Source organism: Callospermophilus lateralis, chromosome 1 (assembly GCF_048772815.1).
Source record: "Callospermophilus lateralis isolate mCalLat2 chromosome 1, mCalLat2.hap1, whole genome shotgun sequence".
NCBI classification, from domain to species: domain Eukaryota; kingdom Metazoa; phylum Chordata; class Mammalia; order Rodentia; family Sciuridae; genus Callospermophilus; species Callospermophilus lateralis.
This window is the reverse complement of record NC_135305.1, coordinates 154,495,898-154,519,191: the sequence shown is the minus strand read 5'-3', so window position 1 is coordinate 154,519,191 and position 23,294 is coordinate 154,495,898.

Sequence of the window (23,294 nt, the reverse complement as noted above, 5' to 3'; positions counted from 1 at the left end):
GGAAGTCAGAACATGGGAAAGGCTAGGGAGATGCGGCCACTTTATAGTTCCCAAAGCCTATTAGTCTAATGGCACCATTTGTGGAAATAAAGATCTCGCTGACTGGGCTTGAAGTTAAAAGACTGGAACAAAATGCTGAGGAGGTCCCTGGGGGACGAGGGACAAGCTGTGGACTCGAAGTCATTCAGGCCTGAGTTCCAGTCCCAGCTCCACCACCTCTGGGTACCCAGCTGTTTGCTCCGGTGGGAGATACTTGTCCTGCCGTTGAACTCTGCACCCAGGGGCCTTACCTGCTGAGGCCAGCAGAAATGATACAGGGTTGTCATGAGGAATAAATGACAGGGGGCGCCAGCTCTTCATAGCCCACTCCTTGGGGTGCCCTGAGTGACCCCGGGCCACGGTCATATCATCCCACCCGTCCTCCACCCTTCTCTATAAGACCCACAGCTCACCTTGCTGTCAAACGCTGAGCGTGAGCAGGTGGTCCAGACCTCATCACAAAGAGTCCCACACACCCCTGGCCGCTGCGATTGCTCTCTGGCTGTCCTTGGGACTCCAGCTGGGGTGATCAGGGCCAGCACCAGGAATTCTTAGGAAGGAGGAAATCTTTCCTCTTGGTTTCCAAGTCAAAGTTTAAATCTGGTGCTACTGGCGTTTTGTTGTATATAACAGAAGGGAGCACTGACCCCACAATGAAGCCAACGCAGAGGAAACCAAAAATGGAGAGATAGGTCCTGATGGTTATTTGCGCCCTTTGATTTAGCCATACCTGAAGTCCTAGCCTCTTGAGCTTGCCAGTTATAGGAAAACATTCCCTTTTGGGTTTAAGTTAACCCGAGTTAGGTTTCTGGTTCTTATAAGAAGAGTCCTAATAACACACTACTTAATAAATGCCTTTTTGAGTCTGAGCTGACCTGTGGTCTCATCCAGAACTAAGAGGCAGGCAAATGGCTGCTCAGAGCCACCTCCGGGATGGCACACTTTCTAGTGTGCTGATTCCCCCTGCAGAGAGGGAGACAAGATAGTGAGAGGGGGAACAATAATCTGAAAGGAAGGAGTTTGGGAGTAAAACAAGTGGGGCTTCCATTTCTTCTCTGTAATTTGGTAGCTCTGAAACCTTGGGAAGAAAACCTTCTCCTGGTGGGGTCTACTTTCTCACCTGCGGGATGAAATCATAACACCACACACATTTTGAGCTGCAGCATATGTAGGTAGCCGATTCTAGAGTCAGGGCAGAGGCCAGAGTGTATGTGGAAACCACTCCCCTGTCCCCACCAGGAAAATCAGTGCCATGAGTCTCAGCAAGTTGTCACAGCTTGGCCACTGACACCTGTTGCCACCAACCCTATTCCTTCAGCTGAGCACCAGGGAGAGAGTCACCGGGGTCTCAGAACTCTATTATATAGAAGATATGCAGTTTGGGGGCTGGAGGTGCAGCGCGGTGGTAAAGTGTTTGCTTAGCATGTATAAAGCCTTGGACTGGATCCCCAGCATTGAAAGAAAAATGCATTTTACGTGGTGTGTGTGTATATGTGTGTGTGTGTGTGTTTCCAGGGATCAAACCCAGAGCCTCATGCGTGCCAGGCAAGTGCTCCACCACAAAGCCATATCCCTAGCTCAGAAAAATACATTTTAAGCTCTAGACCTGTGATTGTCAACCAGGGGGATTTGTCCCCTAGGGACATTAGGCAATACCTGGGGATATTTGGTTGCCACAGCCAGGGGTGAGGGTGGATGCTATTGGCAACTAGTGGGTAGAGGCCAGTCATGCCTCTAAAAATCGCACCATGCACAGAACAGCCCCACCACACAGAATCATAAAGAAGAAGCTGGCATCCAAGGACTACACCAAAAGTGAGTGGAATATAGAACGAACCCTAATTCTTTGTGGAATTGGGGTTTAATATGCACTGCGGTTCAGTGCTCATTTCTGCCACCTGGAACCTATGGGCATCTGAGTGGGAGGCACCAAACCTACTGCAACCCTTTTGTCCCCTCTCCTTCTTTAGAGGTGGCTTGGGGACTATGTCCTTGTCCCCAGGCTGATGCACCCAACAGGCTGGGCTTCTCTTCTGGTTAGTGCACCCACTGCTCCAGGTCTCAGCTTCAATGCGGTTCACTTGGTTACCTCTTTCTGATGCTCCAGGGCGATGGAGCATCCCCATTGCGTATGTGAGCAGGACGCGGACACCTCGGAGCCCTCAGAGCAACCGTCACTAATTGATGCTTTGCAGGACTCCATCCTCTTTGCAAAGCTTGGACCCGGGGCACATGCGCCATGGAGTCCCACTTCTCAGCTGATGCCACGTGTTCACCATTAGTCGGTCCCTGGTCCTCTTGTGCCATCGTGAATTATTTTTCGCCTTTGTCACCTGGTCCCACTTCCCACCGCCTCCCACAAGCAGAGACTCCAGTGTTTTCAGAATAAATCTTTCCAGCCCACTTTCCAATGCTTATGAAACATAAAGTCTTGTTCTGTGACTGTGTATTTTAAATCGGTGTCAATAGGATCATGTCCTAAGTCGTGTCCTACTTTTCTCTTTTCCCACTGTTTTCAAGATCTGCCCACGAGGGTACAGGCCAAGCCAGTGTGTTTGGCATGAGCACCATCTGCCATGCATCACTCCATCATCTGCATGTATCATAGCCAGTCCCTGTCCTCATTGGCAAGTAGGTCACTTTGGGCCCCTTGCTGTGACAAACTTGGCTGCCACCAACATCCTTGCATGTTCCCTTATGAGCCCATGCAGAAGTATCTCTAGGGTACCTGGGAGATACTTACAGGTACAGTGACAGATCGTCATGGGTTAAATTGTGCCCCCCCAAAAGATATTGAAGTCCTACCCACTGTCACCTCAGTAGGTGTCCTGGTTTGGAAACTGGGTCATTGCAAGATGTAATTAATTAAGATGAGGTCAGAATGGAGTACAGTGGCCAATACGGCTGGTGTCCTATAAAAGAGAAAAGAACACAGGATAGAAACACACTGGAGACGGCCACGTGTGGATGGAGGCAGAGATCAGAGCTGCAAGCCAAGCAATGCCAAGGCTTGATGGCCATGGTCAGAAGCTAGGAAGAGGCAAAGAAGGATCCTACCCAGAGACTCAGAGAAGGCACAACCCTGCTGACATGAATGTCTCTGAACATTTGGAATTTAGAATTTTCTCCAATGATGAATACTAGTCGTTTGGTTCATGCTCTTATAGGTAAATATCCATCCATCCACCCAACCCTCCATCTACCATCCATCCATTCTATTTATTCACCGATCATTCAACCATCTACCCATTATTCATTCACCTATCCATCCCATCCATTCATCCATCCACCATCCATCCATTCAATTAATTCAATTTATCCATATATCCATCTATTGTCAATCCATCCATCATCTGTACATCATCAACTATCCATCCATCATCTATCCATCCACCCATCTACTTATTCATCCATCTATTCTATCCATTCACCTTTCCATCATCCATCCTTCTATCCATTGTCCACTCATTTCATCCACCCATCCATCTACGCATGCATTCTTTTTTCATCTACCACTCATCCATATCTATCCATCATTCATTCACCTACCCATTCCATCCATCCACCATAAACCCATCCAGTTAATTATTCAGTTCATCCATATATCTATCCATCACCAATTCATCCACCAATTATCTATCCATCCTCTATCTATTTACCCATCTATTTATCCATCTATTCATCTATCCATCATCTACCCTTCTATCCATCATCCATTCATCCATTCATTTCATCCATCCATCCATCCATTCTCTTTATTCATCTACCATTCATCCATCTATCCATCATTCATTCCCCTATCCCTTCCATCCATCCATCCATCATCCATTCATCCACTCATTTCATCCATCCATCCATCCATTCTCTTTATTCATCTACCATTCATCCATCTATCCATCATTCATTCCCCTATCCCTTCCATCCATCCATCCATCATCCATTCATCCACTCATTTCATCCATCCATCCATCCATTCTCTTTATTCATCTACCATTCATCCATCTATCCATCATTCATTCCCCTATCCCTTCCATCCATCCATCCATCATCCATTCATCCACTCATTTCATCCATCCATTCTCTTTATTCATCTACCATTCATCCATCTATCCATCATTCATTCCCCTATCCCTTCCATCCATCCATCCATCATCCATTCATCCACTCATTTCATCCATGCATTCTCTTTATTCATCTACCATTCATCCATCTATCCATCATTCATTCCCCTATCCCTTCCATCCATCCATCCACCCATCGCATCCATCCACTCATCATTCATCTACTCATCCTCTCATTCCACAGATCTTTGCCTTGGTGCTGGGATCACTGTAACAGAAAAGGACAAACAGGTCTTCTCCTTTGGAATTCATCGTTGGTGGGGAAGACAGACATTAAACTCATAGTTATGTAGTGCCCGGTGTGATAAGCTCTGTGAGTGGCACACGCAGTGCCCAGGACATCACAGGACGGAGAGGAGGACGCACTGCTGGGTTCTGGGTGTCATGGAAGACTTCACAGCAAAGGTGACACCGACCCTGGGGCTGGGGGCTGGGTAGGAATCAGTGGGAGGAAGCACGTGCAGGAGGACACCCCCCTGCCCAGGGCAGGACGGTGCACATGGTCTGAGGCGGAAAGCACGAGAAGGTCAGCCAGGCTAGATTGGCAGGAGGATGCGAGAATGAACCCAGAGACAGCTTCATAATCGTGTCAGACCCTGAGTGTCCCTCAGGAGTCTGGGCCTTATGGGGGGCCCACACCAGATTAGGAGTATGACTTAGTTCCACCGTCATGGTCCACTTTGAGCCAGCCTCCACTGTCTGCTGACTTCGGAGGGAAATCACCATTATTCCGAAATCCCACAAGTCAGTAACTAATGCCTGCAGCAAAGAGAGGAGATGATACATTTACCTGGTTCCAGTCTTTCTGGGGGACAAAGAATCACAAGGGGCTTATCTCGGTTGTCCTAGAGCAGGATTCTGTAATTATAAAGGTGGATTGCTACAGAGGGGGCAGCAAAGAATCAAGCAGTTAAGTCACCTATCAAGGTCAACAGTGACAGAGTGAGAGAAGCTGGGGTGGACTGTGGGCTTCCTACCTCTGGGTCCACTGCCAAACGCAGGCTACCCAGACCGGGGACAGATGGCTCTTCTCCATAACTGAGAACCCCATGGAGAGCTAATTTCTCCCAAGTAGAGCCACAGAGTCGAGAAGAGCACTTGAACTCAAGCCTCGTTGTGGGGGGAGCTGGGGTCCTGTCATGGAGACCGAGAAAACAATCAGCTGGCCATCATATTTCCACGTCTCTTGGGCTGCTCCTGGGGTCGGCTGGAGAGCCCCAATCAAGGCTGAGAGCGCCGGCCTGTAACATATCCAGGAGGACTGTCAATAATTGGGTTTTCCGGACACCCAGATTCACAGGCTATATCTTAGCGCCTCTCCATCGATTTAACTATTATTTCAGGTCCACAGCTCACAGCAAGGAGCCAGCCGACATACGCTTTCCTTCTGGTTTAGGACACCACGTTCCATTAGGAAAACCAAACTACTTAGAGGAGAGGTTGATGGATGAGCCTGACGTTATAATCTCGCTCAACAATTACAGGGCTGTCCTATTAGAGGGAGACACCAGTACACACAGAAGCCTGGGTAGATGAGCTCAGCCAAGTGTGAGCAGGAACCGGCAAAAAGAAAGCACAGACAGCAAGCCCTGGCTCCCAGCCCTCTGGGGAGCACCCACCTGCCTCCTCAGAAGCCCCGAGAGGACTGGGTTTCCTGTTCCTGACCTCATTTCAGAATCCAAACCCTGAAAATTAATTCCTGAGTGAGATGGTGGGGAAAATATAGGGCTTTAAGCTATGATCCCTGTCCTCGAAGAACTTTTAATCTACTTACGAAGATAAATTGGTAGATACAGATGATAGATAGATCACAGATAGGGAATACCTACATAGATCAATAGATCAATAGATGGATAATCAGTGGGCAGGAGGGAGCTGGGCCAGGTGAAGAAGATATCTCCCCTAGAGCCTTTGCAGGGAACACTGGCCCTGCCCACACCTCGATTCCAGATCCCTAGCTTCCAGAACTGCAAGAGAATATTTTTTTGTCGCTTCAAGCCACAGGGTTTCAGGTGTTTTGTTATCACTTGCACCATCCTTGGCAGCCCGATGTGTTCTCAGCATCCTCCTTTTAACCCAGCGCTCCAGGTAGTCCCTGCCAATCTGATCCGAGTTGGCACTTGGGAGGAAACCTACTTGCTATCCTGGTCGGGGAGTCTGGCCGAGGGAAGACCGGGGCAAGGTGGGACGCTCGGCTTTGCAGGCAGGTAGAATAGACATGAAGAGTACCTGGCGAGGTGATATGTTGAGATGGACCAATCAGTTGTTATTCATTTCCATCTCCCATCCAGGGACACTTAGCTGATGAAGAAGCACCAACCTGTGGACATTGGTGAGGTCACCCGAGGGCAGGTCCGTGGACATCTGCTTTATGGACGCACAACGCCGAACACCCAGGGGGCGCATGTGAGCACGCGCGCACACACAGCCCGTCTATTCTAGGCATGCTCGTTAGCAGCTAACTTTAATCATCCCTAACGCTTGCATCTCAAATACCAAGCACTTGGGTGTATGCTGTCTATGAACACACACCAAAAATAGTTCTGGGTAGACAAACGCACGCGCCCAGAGCCTGGCTGATTGCAATTTGAGTCCAGTGAAGTCACTGGCTCCTGGATCCCTTGGGTGCTGCTGTGCGGGGATGTTAGGACAAGACCAGCAGCTAACTCACCTGAACCGCCCCCAGCCGGCCACGTGCAGCTGACCCCTCCCAATGGAAAAGCCCCAATGCTCTGATGCACCCGCCTGGGGCTTGGCTCCTGTGGCTTCATGCGAGCACCCTCGCCCACCCAGGAGGCGGAAGTTCTCGCAGTTCTTGCATCTGCGGCTGCGGATTGTGGCATTTCACCAGGGAAGGAGCATCCACGGGAGAGAGAGGCTGATGGGCCTTTCGCCTCTGGCCTCTCCGGCTTCGCATCCCCAAGCCCAAAGCCGGCTGCTGATTCGATTTATTCCTGTAGACAAGGATAAAAGGAAAAATTATGAATGTGAAGCCTTCTTGCCCCCCACCACCTACAAGAAGGAAACCCCAGAGTCATTTAATAGCAGGTTGAAATGGTGCCCCCCCCCCACACACACACACAAAGATATGTCCACATCCCCGACACTCGGGAAACTCTGAATGTGATCTTATTTGGGAAGAGGGTCTTTTCGGATATAGTTAAGGGTCTCCAAATGAGATCATCCCGAGTGATTTGCCTGGGGGCTAAACCCAATGATGAGAATCCCTATGAGAGATACAGAGGGTTGGGGGGGGTCATTCAGTGGCAGAGTGCTTACCTAGCATGAGTGAGGCCCTGGGTTTGATTCCAGCATGACCAGGGGTGAGGGGGGTACAGGGCAGAAGGCCATGCGAAGACAGAGCCAGGGATCAGAGTGGCCACGAGCCCAGGAATGTCCATAACCCTCGGTTGCTGAACGAGGTGTGGACCCGAATCTCGTCTTGAGCCTCTGCAGTTAGCAGGGCATTGAAGTCGCCTCAATTTTGAACTTTAGAACAGTGGGAGGATGAATTCCTGTTATTTTAAACTCCCGAATTTTCAGCTCTGGGAAAGTTATACACATTTTTTACTGCACTGATGGAAAAAAATGGGCCAAGTAAAAAAAAATGTATTAGAGGAAAGGACATGGATGATAATAACAGTAACAACCATAACTCTCATTAATTGAGCACTTACTATGGGCCAGATACCTGCCCAAGTTAGAGTGGGACAGAACTCAGTGTGAACCCAGCTGTCAGAGTTCACAGGCTCAGCCAGCCCCTGCACTCCCAGGAGAGCAGAATTTATATTTGCAAGGGGAGCAGGGAGGCTAGATCTGAAGGAGACCCAGGAGGAATGTGAGAGAGATGTGGAGGCCAACGACCTTGGAGGTGAGATACAAAATTTCAGTTTTGTTGTTGTTGTTCTTGATTTTTCTTGAGATGGGAGCTTGCTAATTGCCCAAGCTGTCCTTGACCCAGTGCCATTCTTCCTGCTTCATCATTCCAAGAATCTGGGATCACAACTGAGTGCCACTGCACCCAGCCCAAAGGTTTTGCTTTACTTTATAAATAGAACCATTTTTGATGTTCCTTAAGAAGTTGGCAATGATTTAAACCCTGGTGAAGAGATTTTGTTTGGTTTTGTGTTTTCTTGTGGTGACACTGCAGAGACTGGAACACTCGGTACCCGAGTTAGGGGTTGGTAGGGGTTGGTAGGGGTTGGTAGGGGTTGGTACGGCTGCCTTCTCACTCGCTTGGTGATCACCCGCGGAAGCCCCTGCTCAAGCTTGATGACACACAGGAGTGAGCACCGGGCCTGCCTTGTGGGGCTCAGTTCCTGGGGTGCACCGCGCCCTGCAGAGGGCAGGCCTTGCGTTTGAGCATGGTTATGTGGGCCGTGGAGGGCCAGGTTGAGAAAGAGCCAGAACAGGCTCTGCGTCCCCAGGCTTCTGACCCTATCCAAGTGCCTGTTCCCTCTGACATTTAGCAGTTCATTGTCTGAGCGGATGAACCGATTCTTGATAAACTGCTGAGTACTCACGAATCACGCTGCTCAAGAAACACAGATTTAATTTTTTTTTTGGGGGGTCTAAGCTTTTGTTGGGGGGTGGGAGTGGAAACGGGGGTGGGGGAGGAGTGCCATCACTTGGTTGCTGTTCCTGAAATCTTATGACCTTGATGGAACCCTGCCAAACCCAGAGGGTTAGAACAGGCGTTCAGGAAATATTTGCCTAGACTATATGGACAGAGTTAGATTCTGTGCAGTTTGGGGACCACTGGGGAGACACATCTGGCATGGCAATGTGACTCTCCAGCCAGTAGAAATCTTGAGAAGATCACCAGCTATGGTCAGAAATCATTCTTGGAAATCCTTAGAAAAACATTACACCAGAGGCTGCTGTACTTTGCACCACTCAATTCAGCACAGCTGGGTTTTCTCCCACATTGGCCAAGGTCACCAAGCTCTCCTTTGGGCACCAGGCGAGAAAGTTAGGCACCTCTAGAGGCCATATTACAGTCATGGCCCTTTAACCCTGAAGATCTGTTGCAGGACCCTCGGTGGATGCCCCAGACCTTGGATGTACCAAGCTCTGTCTATACCATTTTTTTCCCTCCCTATGCATATGTACTTAGAATAAAGTTTAATATGTAAATTAGGCACTAGAGATTACCTACACTATCTAATAATAAAATAATACAATTATAACAAAGTAAAAGTTATTTAAAAGTTGTGAACTTTCTACTTCTAGAATATTCCATTTGATGTTTTCAGACCACGGTTGACCGTCAGTAACTGAAAATATGGAAAGTGATAAGGAGGGAGGACCCTATATGGAAATAACAGGTATTTCAACACCACACCCATGTCAGGACTGAGAGGCATGTGGAAGTGGAGATGTCTGAGTGGCCCCCAGATCCAAGCTGGAAGAAGAAAGTCACTTGCACTTATTAAGTCTGTCTTTTCTCTCATTATATTATTATTTTGCTGATTCCACGTTGAATTTGTATAACACAATTGCACAAGCTGTTAGAGTACTCTATAATGCAAATTTTTTTTTTCTAGAAAGTACTTGCCTTTTTTTGTGGTGCTGAGGATGGAACCCAGGGCCTCATGCAGGCTAGATAAGTGCTTGGCCACTGAGCCCCACTCTTGTCCCTAAAAGTACTTCCTTTCAACATGAGAGTTACATTCTGGCTGCTAAAACTGGGGTTGGGGAAATCAAAGTAGTTGCAATCTCTGATTCTTTCTCAGAATCCTGCTCGGCCAGTTTAACGGTCAGTCTGTGTGGCTCTCATGAGGGACTGCAATCTTCCTGCCAAGTTGGATCTTGTCCACAGTGATCCGGAAGCCAGCTTTTCTGAATAAATCACAACATTGTCTCATAGTTGGTGTAGTTACTCAAAAACCTCATCTTCTGCTGCTAGGTATACATGAGAGTTGTGGACGAAGTTTGCAATTTGCAATATTTTATTTTGTGTGGTGTCTCCCAAAAGGTACTCTGGGGAACACCAGGGCAGTCAGAATGTTCTATGAAAAACCATCCTGGTAGAAGTTTGGAGACCACCGGGCTCCTGGAGGTGCATTCGCCTAGAGGAGACATCCGGGTGACTGGCTGAGTGCGACATCAGCCAAGTGGCCCATGAAACTGTCCCCTTTGGTGCACTTTGGGGGTCAGAAGCCCAGCTGAAGAGATGGCCATGGTGGGTAGCCAGGACCACCCCAGGCTGCCGTATGAACCTGAGTTGGGAGATGGAGGACTAAGGTCCTCCTTTACACTGCCCTGCCCTGGCCTTTTGATTATCTCAAAGTGTCCAGAAAGTTTCAGGATCTGCCCAGGATGCTACTGAGAGCTGGGGAAGGGGAATGGGTACCAATAGGGTTCAGGACTGTCTTTGAAGGAAAATTGAAGCCTTTTACATTTATGTCCACTGGGCTCAAATACACCATAAGCCAGGTACCAAGAAGGCTGGGGAGCTCTTCTGTTTGAAGACCCCCGTAATAGGTTGAAGAGTATTACCCCCAAATCATGTCTCCTTGGAACCTCAGCAGGTCATCTTAGGAGGACGGGGGGTCTTTGCAGATGTAATGAAGGGGAGGATCAAGATGAGATGAGTCCTGTATCAGGGTGGCAAGCATCCCGTAAGAGACAGAGAGGACCCACAGAGATCAGAGTAGGAGCCCCGGGAAGGAGGGAGGGCTCTTGCCTGGCACGCGTGGAAACTTGGGGTTTATCCCCAGCACTGAGGAAGAGAGGAAGAGAAAGGAAAGAAGGGAGGAATGAAGGGAGGGAGGGAGGGAGGGAAGAAGGAAGGGAAAAGAAAAAGAAATAGAAATTGCAGTTTGGCATCCACCACAAAGAAACACAAGGAACTGAAAGAGGCAGAAGGGTCCTCCCCTTGATCCTTCAGAGGGGGCACGGCCCGTCCGCCAACAGCCTGATTTTTGGATTTCTTCCCTCCATAACTGTGGGAGAACCAACTTTATTGTTCTCTCAGGAGACTAATACGACCTTTGAGCTAGCGTCACCCATGGGTGGGACAGGATTCCCCACACAGACGGAAACCATTGAGGATGCGTCCTGCATCCCTGTCGATGTGAACTTCAGATTGCACCCAGGGTGGGTACTTAGCAAGAGCCTGAGTGACAGTCATGTGGAAATAGGGAGAGAGAGCACAGCTAAGGGGAGGTTTAGAGACCCCACACACTGCTAGAGGAGACAAGGTCAAGGTCAAGGTCAAGGGTGACGTCTCAGAACTGATCAAGAGCTGCTGCTGGGGCAAACCAGCAAGGACAGAGCCATGGGGACCAGATGTGCAGTGAGTCACCAGGACTGGACCTCAGGGGCTCAGGCAGCCTTCTCGTAAGGAGTCACCTCTGCCCAGGGACAGCACTTCTGTTCCAGTGGGTTCTTCATTACTTCCCATGCTGTCATTTAACTTTCCCAGAGTTCACATCTTAAGCTGTGTGACCTGTGATTCCTGGTTCTACCTCTCTTTGCCTCTGTTTTCCAATCTACAAAATGGGAGTAATAATTCGCCTTTAATAACACAGCGGGGATTATGTGAGACAATACGCAGAAGAGGCTCAACCCATTTTCTGCCACAAAGCAAATATTTGCTTTGTTAGTTGCCGCAGTCCGGCTGCAGCAAACTAACCAGGGGGTGACGAGCAACTTGTGTAGGTTGACACAGCAGGAGTGGGAGCCGTTTATTGTAGGACAGGAGGGGTATATATACATTCCACACAGCTTATCTTAATTAACATAAACTAGATACAGCAGTCAACCAATCAGGAATCTCCACACTTAATGGCTCGCTGGCGTTACTTCACAAACCACTCCCTCTGGCAAAATGCCAGGCGCCATCCTGACTTGTTTACAGACCCTAACAGTCAGTATTTGTTAGTGTTATTTCTGCGACGCTGTTTATGGCTTGTGCTCCCACCTACAGGCTTTGACGTATGTGCCTGGCATGTTGCTGCGTTCTTAACACATGACTTTAATTCTGACAGCCAATCACCCTAGGAGGAAGGAATCATCAATGTGATCGATTTACAAATGAGGAAACTGGGGCTAGGGGAGGGCAGGACATTTGCCCGGAGTCAGACGAAGGCAGGATTTAAGGTCAAGGTTAACCATTTTGAGAGCCCAGATGACCTTTTGCTCTGCACAGGTGAAAATTTTACCTCCAACACTTCAGTATCTATTTTATTGGGTATTAGAAAAATACATGTTTCCTATTTGCAGTAGCGATGTAAATTTTCCTTTTATAATACACTTATGCAGCAGCAGGATTCACAAGAGCCAAAAAGATGACAGGGGGTCAAGTGTCCATCAGTGGATGAGTGGACACACAAATCATGGCATATCCACACCATGGGGTGCATTCGGCCATCAAAAGGAAAGAAGTTCTGATTCATGCTTTGATGGGGAAGAACCTCAAAAGTATTACGCAAAGTCAAAGTGGCCAGAGACGAAAGGATAAATGTTATGTGATTCCACTTACATGAAATATCCAGAATTGGACAAACCCGCAGAGACAAAAAGCAGATCTGTGGTCCTCAGAGGAGGGGTGGGTACTGCTTAATGGTCAGTAGGGTTTATGTGAAGATGATGAAAATGTTTTAGAACCAGATGGAGCTGTGGTTATAAACTACCGTCAATCTGCAAAATGCCACAGAGCCGTTCACTTTCAAACAGTTAATTTGCTGGGCGGGGCAGCGCGTGGCTGTCATCCCAGTGGCTCCGGAGGCCGAGGCAGGAGGAACTCCAGTTCAACGCCAGCCTCCACAATTTAGTGTAGCCCTGAGCAACTCAGTGAGACCCTGTCTCTAAATCAAATATAAAAAGAGGGCTGGGGATGTGGCTCAGTGATTAAACACTTGTGGGTTCAATCCCTGATAGCAAAAAAAAAAAAAAAGTAAACTTTATGGTGTGCAAACTTCACCTTAATAAACCAAAAAGTAACTCGAGTTTGGAAAAGAAATTAATTTATTTAAAGAAAAATATAAGAGCCGACGGAGAGTGCAGCTATGGCCAAAATAATCATGAAGGTGGTATTTCGGAGATGGTCCTGGTAGGGATTCCCCCACTCAGGACACAGGGCAACTCCTGAAGGGCCAACTCAGTGTCTTCCCCTCTCTTTCCCCCACCCTGGGGCCAGCTCAGTGCTTAAGAAGTACTTATTGAGTGCAGCTCAGCCGGCTCAGCCCGGCTTAGTTAATTGAGTTAAGGCAGCTGAGTCTTCCTAAAAGCACCCACTGCTGGCCTGGAGGCAATCCAAGCTGGGGCTGTTGCGAATCCCACTAACTCAATCAGCTGCTGCAAGGCAGGCTAAGTGATGAGGCCCGTGCCTCTCCTTACCTGACCGCCTGTGTTCAGCTGGCACCTTAGCAGCCAGGCCAGTTCTCTCTCTGTAATCCCCTGCGTGGGGAAGGTGGAAGGAAGCAGGAACTTTCTGTCTCTGTGGCCCACACAGTCCCCATCCTAGCACTCTTTATTGCATCGGCCCCAGGAAGTGACACTAAGAGCTCATTCACGGACTCTGATTGCCTGGGTTTGAACTTGGCGGAGGACCTCAGCCAATTACATTCATCTCTCTGCACCACTTTTTTAATTTTTTTAAACCTGTAACAGGGAGATAATAACAGTGTGTACTGCGCCAGGCTGTTGAGCTCAAGTGCTCAGCGCACAGCTCCTGGGACTTTGGGAAGCTGTGATGGTCAGCCTGGGAGTGCCTGGCGGGGGGGGGGGGGGGGGGGGGGGGGCTGTGCTTCCCACACTGGGAGGAGGACAGAGCACTTGTTTATAAACATGTCCTACAGGACAGCACAAGCCCTGCTTGCCTTCTCCTGGAAAGTGAACTCAGGGGAGAGAAGCAGGAATCGGCTCTTCCTCTTCATTCTGGAGTCCCCAGTGGCTGGCTGCCTGGCTGCAGTACAGGGACCTGGAGACCAGTCTCTGCCCACTCCACACGCAGGGCAGCAGATGAGATTGGAGGGGCAGCTCCTCAGGTTCTGGAAAAAAATCACTGATTTGCAAGCTTCAACAATCTGGGGACCCCTTTGTTTAAGTAGACAAGAGGCCTGTTTAAATAAAAATAGACAATCAGACATAAGAATCATTAAGTAGTTGGAAGAGCGGGGGAGACTCTCATAGCCAAGGTCACAGGCCCCCATCCTCCGTGGCGATCTTCTCTCCAGTCCCCCGACAGAAGCTCATTTTGAAAAATACAGACTGCACTGAATTCATGCAGGAACAGCAGGGCTGCAAGCCCAGGATGGAGCTTGAGGTCTCCCAAAATGCTCTCGAGGAGCGTGAGAAAGGTGCAGAGTAGAGCAGATAGCCCACTCTTAGTGATGGGGAGACAGGAGCTTAGGATGGACAGAAGGGCTTGGTGCCTACCCCGCCTGTGCTCCTCCTCCTTCTGGTAAAAACACCCTCATTTTCTCTGGGGGAACTACTCCCACTGTCCCTGTGCTTTGGCTAGGCTCTGGCCGTGTTGGGAGCCTGGTGCTAGGGTCATTCCGCCCCTTCACCTCAGTCCCTGGTTCAGGATTGCAGCTGAACCTCTCAGAGACCTCCAGACCCAACCCAAGTTTACAGAAGCAACCAGGAGAAAGACTGGATTTGACTCTGGAAAGATGTAAAACAGGTAGGGAGAGCCAATCTAAACATGCAGCCAGAACAGGGAACAGGAGAGACAGAGAGTCCTATTCCTGAAGATTTACAGTCCTGGATCCAGTCATGCCTGAGGTTCATACAGCTCCGGCTTCTCAATTAAATCATCTACTACATCTTCCACCTGGCTTAAGTCCACGACTGTTAGGATTTTATCATGTTGCAACTGAAACCTTGTGACTAATACACAGAAGCAAATTATTTAACCTTTTTTAAGTTTCCATTTTCTCTTCTACCACGTGTGTCTAAAAAATCTATAACCCTTACCTTTCAGCAGATCTATAAACACATAAACACACATATCTGTAACAGCAAGACACGGGCAAAAGTGGTATTTTGAATATTTATTAATTTTAAGGAAAATCAAACAAGGATTGGTTCTCAATCCTCTTTACTCTCTAAATGAGAATGAAGAGGACCCTAGACAAAGCAGATGTTCATTGCAGGTGGGCATGAAGACGTGGGAGGAGGCTGAGTATTTGTTCTCCAGAGCATGGTGGGAGGTGGGGAAGCATAGGAGGCCCCTGTTTTGGACTTTTCAATTAGAGGAGGAGGGTCTGAAGGTGGCCAAGGGTCCAGCAGTCCTGCAGATGAGGTTGGATCAAAAGAAACCTCCAAGATCATACAAGCCTCTAGGCTTTCAAGGTCAGAGACCACAGGAGCAGCCGAGGAGCCCAGGCTGTAAATAATGGGCGACCTCTCCAACAAGGCATTGCAATTCACAGCCAAGTTCATGGGCACAGCCAAGTCCTCCCCAGACAGAGATGGGCTGGGAGTACTGTTCTGGGGGACTGCCACCTTGGAAGGCCATTGTGGTCTACTCAGGAACCCTCAACAGCAGGCCCAGGGCTCTCCCGATCTCAGCTGGGGTGTCTAAATACCACCAGGGGGGATATCCCACGGAATTTCTTGCAACTACTCAAACGTTTCATTTCCCATTGTTGCCAGCCCCTGTCTAGAGCCTCAACTGTCAAAGCTGCAGCAGATACAGGCTGCCTCCCCCAGGATTCCACCCCCCAGGATTCCACAGCGCTGGCTCTGACTTCCCCTCCCTCCCGGGAAGCTAGTGTTGGCAGGATATGGTCTTGGCCAGGGAATAAGGTCTGTTAGTCAACTAGTGAGGCAGAGGAGTGAATATGGCTGTGCTCTGCCCAGGCTGCTGGGGACAGCTCTGTGCCATCAACCTAGTCGGTATTACAATCATAACCACCAATACCTACATCTGTGCAAAGAAACTCCTCCCCAGGTCTGAAACAGTTGACCCAGACAGACAATGTAGCATTAACTTGAATGTAAAGATGTAAACTTGAATCATGTTTTCTTCTTTTTTTTTTTTTTTTTTTGGTCTTTTGATACTAAAGATTGAACCCAGGGGTACACTCAACCACTGAGCCGCATCCCCAGCTCTTTTTTATATTTTACTTAGAGACAGGCTCTCCCTGAGTTGCTAAGTGCCTTGCTAATTTGCTGAGGCTGGCTTCAAACCTGAGATCCTCCTGCCTCAGCCTCCCGAGCTGCTGGGATTACAGGAGTGTATCACCGTAATGGGCAAATTTTGTTTTCTTGACTGGGGATGTTTTGAAGGCATTCTATGTTGTAGATCCTATAAATATGACAAAAAAAAAAAAAAGATAATCATTCTTGGTAATTGATTGATTATTGAAAAGCACCTGTTTTAAAGCAAGTGGTTCACTGGGCATTTTGGTGACCCATATACAAAGAAGGCGTAGCTGCTTGTCCACAGGAGCCTGTGGTGTAGAGAAGGCCGAGACCAAAAGGAAACCTGGCCCATGAGAGGGACAAGGAGCTTATTCTAGGGATGATGCGCTTCGGGTTGAGTAGAGTTGCCAGGCAGTGAATGTGGCTCATCACTAATTCTGCAAGGTACGACATGTTCACAGACCATGCACAAGGTCAGGCAAGGCTGGGTGCACAGGGCACAACCTGGAATAGTGACCATGCTTGTAAAATGTCCCTTCTGCAGAACCCTTGCTCTGCACCACAGAGATTGCCCTAGTAATGAGTTTAGTTATGTTGCTCTTCGTTCATCCATCCGCTAAAGCCACAAATATTTACTGAGCACTTAGGATGTGCTAAGTAGAGGCCAGGTGGTGGGGATAGAGAGGTGACTGAAATCCACCCCCTGCCTTGCTTAGGGAGCTCTCACTGGAGTGGGGACATGAGCCATCAAACAGGGGAAATAATAAAGATGTGTAGGGTACATCAGAGAACAACCCAGTGCACCTGTGAGAACCTGCCTGCCCCTGGCTACTGACCTTCCAATCGGATGCCAAGAGCTGGGTGGGCATGGGGTAGCAAAACTCCAGGGACCAACCAGAACTCCTCACAAAAAAAGATGTCAGAGAACGGTGCCGACTTCACAGTTTACACAGCACTCTCTTACATCCCCGAACACTTCAGGTCCTGCCAGCAAGACCCGGGAAGCAGTGTAGCAGCTGTTTTCTTCACTTCTGAGGGGAGGCGTCCAAGACTGGGAGTGACTGGCTGGCCTGAGGTCACACCAGAGAAAGGCCAGCGTGGCTCCTTTTTCAAAGCTGGAAACAAGGAGCCAAGCAAGGGGCCATTTTATTTTCCCACCGTCACATTCTGTGTCAGTCTTCAGGAAACAGAAGTGCAAAAAACTCTGCTGGAAGAAAAAATAAACACCTTTGATACACCGCTGGGTCTCTCAGAGTAGAGACGGGGTTGATTTTAATAATCCAAGGCATTCACCGTCTCTTCCCACGCACCCCTTTCTGAAGTCAAAGAACTAACAGTTATGGACATCTGTCCGGAAGCCTAAGGGGCCAGTATTAAAACTCCCATTTCCCAGATGAGGATACTGAGTCCTGGACATACTCAATTCCTCTAATTTGCTCATCTGATGCCAGGACCCGCGGAGCCCCTGCTGCCAAAGCCTGGTCCCCAGGGTGGCCTCAGGGAGTCAGGGCCGCTGGAGGATGGGGGAGGTGGCCGGCCGGGAGGCAGGGCCCAGGGGCTGAGGTTGCCACGCTGCCCCCCGCCCAGGCCGCCCTTCCCGCCCACTTTTTAACACGGTGGCATCCTGACAGAAACCCTTGTCCTCTTCCTGCGCTGGCCCTTCCTAACACAATAAATAAAGCCTTCGAGTAACGTGACCCGAGCCAGGCAGTAAATGATGGCACTGTCAGTCGTACACGACTGTTGAAACAAACACAGGCTGTAATCATCGTGCTGTACCGGGAGGAAGACATTTGGCAAATGAGATTCCATTTTCACATTGGTTTGTGCTGAGCATATAAATTTCCAGCGGGCCGGCCGGCGTCGGGGATGTGTAATTGATTGCCTGCATTATAATAAACAAGCCGTGACAGGTGATCATTCATCATACTCGGCTGAACGTCCCGGCGCACCCAGGACCGAGGACGAGAGGGACCGCGCGGCGCGGAGGAGGGACCTGGGGGAGGGGCCGGAGCCACCGCGGGTTCCCGACCGACCGCCAGCCCGGGCCGGGCTCGGGAAAGTGAAAGCAATTACTATAATTCTTCTGATTATCTAATTTGTTCTTTCTGGCCTTGGTGAGGTGACCCTCCCCCACCCCACCCCCACCCCTCTCCAACACAGGAGGTCCCCCACGGGGCCTCGGGAAGGAAGGCACCGGGAACGCTCCTTCCAGGATCCTGCACGCGAAGCGGGGGAGGGCGGGGTGGGGGAGGGGGGAGGGGGAGGGGGAGGGGGAGGGGGAGGGCGGGTGGGGGAGGGGCCGCGGCTAGTTGTAATCCGAGTAGACACGGCGCGCGGGAGGAGGGGGTGCGCGGGTGCGCGGGTGCGCGGGTGTGCGCAAGACTTCGCCTGGCTTCTGCACTACCCTGCATCTCATCGAACGCATAGGGACCAGGGTCTTTTTAAATTAAAAATAAATAAACAAATAAATAAATGTAAAGGGTGTTTGAAAAACAAGTGAAAAGTTCCTTTTATTGGAGAAAAGGACAGGATCCAAGTGGGCGTCAGATCTGGTTCCACCAGGCGGTCATCCGGTGCTCTCGGTCCTCCCCCTCGCTCCCCCGCCCCTAGCTCCCCCCCACCGCCGCCCCAGCCCCTCTCTCTCCCTGCCTGCCCTTGGCCCCTGGGCTGGGGGTCGAACGGGAGGGCGGAGAGGCACCCTCCTCTCCAGGCGCTCCCACCGAGGCAGGCGCGAGGCGGAAGCACACCGGCGGGTGGAGGGCAGGAAGACGAATGAAGAGCTCTCCAGCCAGACACGCGTTAAACAGTACTCACATCACGCACAAGCCCGGCCCTCAACCAGGGGGTGAGTGGAGAGGGCGGGCGGGGAGGGGCTTGTCTCAGACTAGTTCCTCCAGTTCCCACCCCGCCAACTTCCAGCCGCCCCCGTTCCCCCCGAGAGCACCCCTCGTCCCCGCCCGAGTGCCCCGCGCTGGGCGCAGGTGGGAGCCTGCCACCCCCGAGCTGGGCGCCGAGGGGCGTGGCCTGCGCTAACACCGGGGGCGGGGCCCACGCTGGAGCGGGCGGGGCCAGGGCTGCGCTGCCACTCCGCTCGCGCCGCTTCCTGGAGCCTCTGGTTTCCACCGGAGCCGGCACCTTCCCTCTCTCGCCTTCCAGATGACCGTAACGCGACGGCTGGCAGAGGATCCGCTCCAGGAGCCGCCTTCTGAAAGTCGTGCCGCCAGCCTCAGCAGTGCAGGGCGCTTCCTGACCGGAGGGTGCTGTCCTTGAAGGAGGAACAGCTCAGTTTGGTCTCCCGAGCATCCCTGGAGACGGCCAGCGCAGGTGCGGCTGTCCCCACATGGCTGTCTCTTTCCATCGCCACACAACCACCTCCGAAGTGCATCCTAGGGTCCTGATTTCACAGGGGGAGAAACTGAGGCACGCAAAAAAGGAACTTATTCTCTGGAGGTCGAGCAGCGAAAGAAATTAAAAATTGAGGGCAGGGCTGTGCCAATGCGGCATCCCTATGGATACACGTTTTCTTCCTCCTGATCCCATAAAGTGCGCGCACGTGCACGAGGGCGAGGCGTAGAGCCTTTTAAGATGACTGCTCCCCACAAGCCCTCTTGATTTTAATTGCCCCTTGGGCTCAAATCTGCCCATGCCCCCCCCCCCGTCTCCTCCCCCGAGTCACCTGTCTCCCTCCCACGTCACTACTGCTGTACCTTAGTGCAGTTCCTGGCCCCATCTGTTCCTTGTACATTGTCCTCAGCATAACCACCACCCAGCTGCTCCCTGCCTCCACCTTTTTAAAGAATGATGGTCAAAATATGCCTAACATAAATTTACCCTTTAAAGTGGGCCACTCAGCAGCATTGAATATTGTCATGTTGTTGTGCAACCATCACCACCAGAACGTTTCCATCACCCCACAGGGAAACATATTAATACGGTCACTTCCTGTTCTGCTGTCCCCCCAACCCTTGGCAACCACCAATCTGCTTTCTGTCTCCCTGAATGTGCCTGCCTGTTCTGGATATTTTATATAAACAAAATCACCCCCAAATATGAGCTTTGGTGCATGTCTTCTTGTATTTAGCATGATGTTTTCAAGGTTCGTCCACGTTGTAGCACATGTCCATACTTCATTCCTTTTTATGGCTGAGTAATATTTCACTGTATGGATCATCTTGATGACCCATTTATCTGTTGATTGGCACCTGGGTTGTTCCCACTGTTTGGCTACTGTGAATGGACATTTATGGACAGCTATTTGTTGGCCCATCTGTTTCAGTTCTTTAGGGTGCACACCTCGGACTGTAATTCCAGGGTGATGTAGGAACTGCATTTAACTTGTTAAAGAACAGTCACACTGTTTTCCACCAGGGCTCTTCCATTGACACTCCCAACAACAGCATCCAATAGTTTGATATTTCCACACCTTTGTTAAGCAACACTTGATATTTTCTTTTGCTTTATTATAGTCAGCCTGGTGGGTGTGCCCAGCTCCATCTTGGGGTCCTCTGCCCCTGGTTCTTACTCTCCTGCATTTTATGTCCTCAAGTTGGCCTCTCTGTCTTACCAAAGACCTTCATAAACAGAGTGCCTCTGCCTGCCCTCCGTCTCCTGCTGGCTTCCTACCCCAGGTCAGAGCGCATCCCCTCTGTTGATCCGTAGCAGACCTAGAGACTTCTTTGCTTCCAATTGGGTCTCAATTTTACATTTCCTTGTGTGATCACTGATGAATGTCCATCTTCTTGACTTGTCTTATGACCATGGTCCCTCAGGGAGGGATTATTCGGGTTTTTTTTGCATCCCGTGTACCAATCACATAGCCCAGGCCCTGGGAGACTCTTAGCGCTCACTAAGTACTGGGCAGATGGGTACCTGAGCAATTAATGAGGTCCAAGTTTAAGTCCCAGGTCCTGGTGGGTTTCCTTTTGTTCCCTTTCACTGCCCACTAGGGCCAGCAAAGCCTGGGAAGGTGGGGAACTGAAAACCCACTTTGTAAGGAACTTGGAGACTGGTGGGGTTTTGGTGTGATTCTCACTAGCCACCCTCTTCTGGGTCATGGCGTATCTGGGCGTGGGATTCAGAGTCTGGCGTGGCTGAGGGCCCTCCTGCCCCCCATCACTGCAGGAGTTTTAGGGAGTCTGAAATACATTTGCTGGGTGCAAACCTGACCTCCGTGCGGCAGGATGATCCCTGTGTTTGCCAAACCATTAACTTTTATGTAATAACAACCACCATAACAAACTGCGTTTGCCCCACACACTCAAAAGTCACTGTTAAGGTCAGGACTGTGGGACTGTGTGAGATGAAAACCTTGTAAACGAGAAATGTAGTGGCCAGTTCTCTGTGTTTAGAGCTCTGCTCCTACAGATCCTGCAAATCCAAAGAGCTGAAAATAAAGAATTCAAAATTCTCGAGCTCCTTTCTTCCTCGGAACTACAAATGCTTCTGACCATCTTTATCCTGTGGAGTCACCAGCGGCCAGAGAGTGCCATGCCCATCTCCAAGACTGGGAAACAGAGACCCAGAGAAGCTGGGCATGGCAGCACACGCCCATCATCCCAGTGGCACAGGAGGCTGAGGCAGGAGGATTGCAAGTTCAAGGCCAGCCTCAGCAAAAGTGAGGCACTCAGCAACTCAGTGAGACCCTGTCTCTAAATAAAATACAGAATAGGGCTGGGGATGTGGCTCAGGGGTCGTCGAGTGCCCCTGAGTTCAATCCCCTGTACCACCCCCCCCAAAAAAAAACACCAGAGGCCCAGAGACAGGCAGTGAGTTTGCCAGCCCCCCACCCCTCAGTAAGGCTGCAGCTGCTCCTGCGAGCGCCCCTCCCATCTATCCTTCTAGCCCATGAGCTCTCCATTAGCTTGATTAGGACAATTGATTTATTCATTCTTAGAGGCTGAGAGAGAGAGAGAGAGACCAACATGCCATTTGTGTGATATAAATATCCCTGGAAAAAGCTAAAAAACATTGTGTCATACATATTTTCTTGATACCACAGTCAATCACACATGTCTGCCCAAGTGCATAGTTCGTCAACCCAGGGAGGTGGGGGAGAGGAGCAAAATGGGGGTGGGGCTCAGGAGAGACTCCGCTCCAGAAGGCTCTTCCCAGTGTAGTGACTTTTGCCAAGCACTAGAGACACACAGCAGTGGTTTTATATATATATGTATATTAGCATTTTGTCTTTGGAGAACTTTCTAGAAATCTGAGAAATTCAAGGTTGATCTGGGTAGGAATAATAGTAGGCTGGGCTGCCAGGGTGCTGGGGACACCTCTTCCACTGGCCAGTTCCCAAATAAAAAAAAATGGGTTGTCAGGTTCTCACGCAGTGTCCTCCTGGCCTCCCGGAGGACTGGGGTGGAGGATCTGTCTCTCCACGTGGCTGGCTGCCCTTGGCCCATCCCTACACTCCCACCATCAAAAAGCCTTTAATCCCAGTGATTCCTCTGTCAGGAATTTAGCCCAAGGAAATCATTAAAAAGATCATTTCGTTACAGGATGTTCCTCACACCATGTAGATTACGGTGAAAGATTAGAAGCAACCTTCACATCCAACCAACCATTGGCAATGAATAAGTGGATCATGTGGTTCTTCTTTGAAAACCCTGTGCTTGGATTTTAAAAGGAAAAAAAAAAAAAAAAAAGATGGGAAGGAAATGAACCAAGGGTTTGTCTTTGGGGTGGAAATATAGATGATTTCTTTTTTCCCTGAAATAAGTTTGTTTGGGGATGATCTACTCAAAACCCTCTTAAATTTGGTCGACTGTCTTTGGAAGCTTAACAACGTCACCAAGATGTGGACATACTCCAGGAGACACCGGCCCCTGAACCCCCACTGGAAGGGACGGTTCCCAACTCTGAGTGCCGGGACATAAGGTGGATTAGTGGGTTGTGTGTTTTTCCCAAAGTCAAGGAGAGGAAGGTGCAGTGGACATGACAGGCACTCGGGAGCCACTGGAGATACCTCAACAAGAAAGTCACAACCAATTCCACCTCAGACCAAGTAAAACCTGCCCAAGAAGCGAATGA